At 31.6% G+C, this 2,469-nt stretch overlaps 1 protein-coding gene and 1 non-coding gene across 2 annotated transcripts in view; one reads left to right on the plus strand and one right to left on the minus strand.

The window, feature by feature from the left end:
- LOC117122187 overlaps positions 1–2,469 on the plus strand; it is a 15,156-nt gene that overhangs the window by 3,601 nt on the left and 9,086 nt on the right. The gene's annotated exons all lie outside the window — the stretch shown is intronic.
- On the minus strand, positions 2,173–2,291 carry LOC117122188. Its single transcript, XR_004447677.1, has one exon. It is a non-coding gene; the product is annotated as a 5S ribosomal RNA (ribosomal RNA).

Raw genomic sequence — 2,469 nt, forward strand, 5'->3', positions numbered from 1 at the left:
ACAGTAATTTACCGTATTTTTACAGAAATTTATTTTTAACGGAAATGTAATTTTACATTACGGTAAAGTACTGGCGTCCTGGTTGCCAGTATTTTGACGGTAATTTTACAGGAAAATTTTTAACAGTGTAGTTTGTTGGTGAAGCAGCTAAGATATATTATTTATTTAAGATTTATCCGGGACCACAAACACAGGCTCTGCCTCCTTGGTTTCTCATCATAAATTATGTTTATAACCATGTTTATAAGTGAAATAAATATGAACTCATTATTTTTCTTATATTCCCAGAAACATTGATTCTTCTTTATGTTACTAGATCGTTCGTATCATCATTTCGGTAATATTATTGTTTCATTTCATTTCACACAACTCCTTAGGGGAGTAAACTTTAAGTTTACTCTCATTCCACTTCAAGCTTATACAAGGTTATAATGTTGGAGTAATTTTTACTCCAGTATTTGGGTTGCTGGAGTTAGATTAACTTCATGTTTAGAGTAAAACAAGCAGAGTTAAAATAACCCATCCACAGAGAGTCAAATTGATCCTAACTCATGAATTTAGCAGAGTTAAATTAACCTATCCATAGAGAGCAAAGTTGATCCTATCGCAATGCATAATGGCAGAGTTAAAATAACCCATCTATCAGAGAGTTAAATTGATCCTATCACAAAGCATTATGGGAGAGCCCACGTTATTCGAGAAAAAAGTTTTGTGTCGCCATTTTCTGTGTCTCGATGTTGAACGAAAATAAAGAGTTTAATTTGACTGTTGTAGTACCGTATAGTCGCGCAAAAATGTAACACGGGCTCTCCCATAATGCTTTGTGATAGGATCAATTTAACTCTCTGATAGATGGGTTATTTTAACTCTGCCATTACTCCTCTAAGGAGATGTGTGAAATGAAATATAACAATAATATTACCGAAATGATGATACGAACGATCTAGTAACATAAAGAAGAATCAATGTTTCTGGGAATATAAGAAAAATAATGAGTTCATATTTATTTCACTTATAAACATAGTTATAAACATAATTTATGATGAGAAACCAAGGAGGCAGAGCCTGTGTTTGTGGTCCCGGATAAATCTTAAATAAATATATCTTAGCTACTTCACCAACAAACTAACCAATTAACCAACTAACCAATCAATCAAGGACCTTTTCACCCTCAAAATCCCCCTTTTCTGACTGTAAAGCTTCCAGTCTTTGATGTCAAAAGACTGTACATGAATTATGCTGTACGGATTAGGTGCAATTTCTGATATACGCTCCATTGCCCTCTCTATAATAATAATAATAATAATAATAATAATAATAATAATAATAATAATAATTATTATTATTATTATTATTATTATCAATATTATTAGATGTGTATAAGATTATTATTATTATGTTTTCAACGTATTATGACCGTTGAAAAGGAAGTACCAACAGTGCAACACTTCGATCATCGAGCTCATTGAATTATATTTCAAGTTGTTGATGTGTTACTTAGGAGAATATTAAGAAGATTATATGTTTTGTTTCAACATTATCAAACAAATAAAATTCAAGTTAACAAAATAAGGAGGGATGTAATATCCTTAAGAAGTGTTGACCCTATGTCAACTACGTCATCTAGTACACTCTAGGCAAACGAACGCAATGACTGAATATAGCACGATGTGCAAGAAACAGGACCTGGCGTATTTCCTCTACATTTAGTGTCCTCGATTACCCAACGCAGATATTACTTATTATTATTATTATTATTATTATTATTGTTATTATTATCACTATTATTATTATAATAATGATATAATCATGTATAATAATAGTGGATTCGATGTCACATCACCATAAAACACAAATTACTCGTCAAAGCTTCACACCATTCATCAACTTTAATAGCTATGCATTCTCATCACCAGAAAACAAAAATTACTTGTCAAAGCTTCATACCTTTCATCAAATTTATAGGTAAAGCTTCACTCACTCAGGATAAAAAAGAACGTTAGGATTTCACTACAACAGCAAATTTATTGACCTTAGGCTTCGACATTATTTGGCGACCTCTGAGGAGGGTGGGTCCAGGCTTCAAAGTGACGCCTGCATTAGGAAAATATTATAAGAGCTATCGATGCGCTACTATTGGTAAAATTAATTTTCTAGAAAAGAAATAAATGATGTCTACAGCACCCGGTATTCCCAAGCGGTCTCCCATCCAAGTACTAACCAGGCCCGACGTTGCTTAACTTCGGTGATCGGACGAGAACCGGTGTTTTCAAGGTAGTATGGCCGTAGACAAGGGTGCACCAACAGTGCAATTATTATTATTATTGCTGCTGCTGCTGCTGCTGCTATTATTAATAATATTATTATTATTATTATTATTATTATAATTATTATTATTATTATTATTATAATTAAAATAATAATAATAATAATAATAATAATGATAATAATAATAATAATAATAATAAA

This window comes from Anneissia japonica, unplaced genomic scaffold (genome assembly GCF_011630105.1).
Source record: "Anneissia japonica isolate Jap-2015-1 unplaced genomic scaffold, ASM1163010v1 scaffold288195_len56240_cov195, whole genome shotgun sequence".
Classification (NCBI taxonomy): domain Eukaryota; kingdom Metazoa; phylum Echinodermata; class Crinoidea; order Comatulida; family Comatulidae; genus Anneissia; species Anneissia japonica.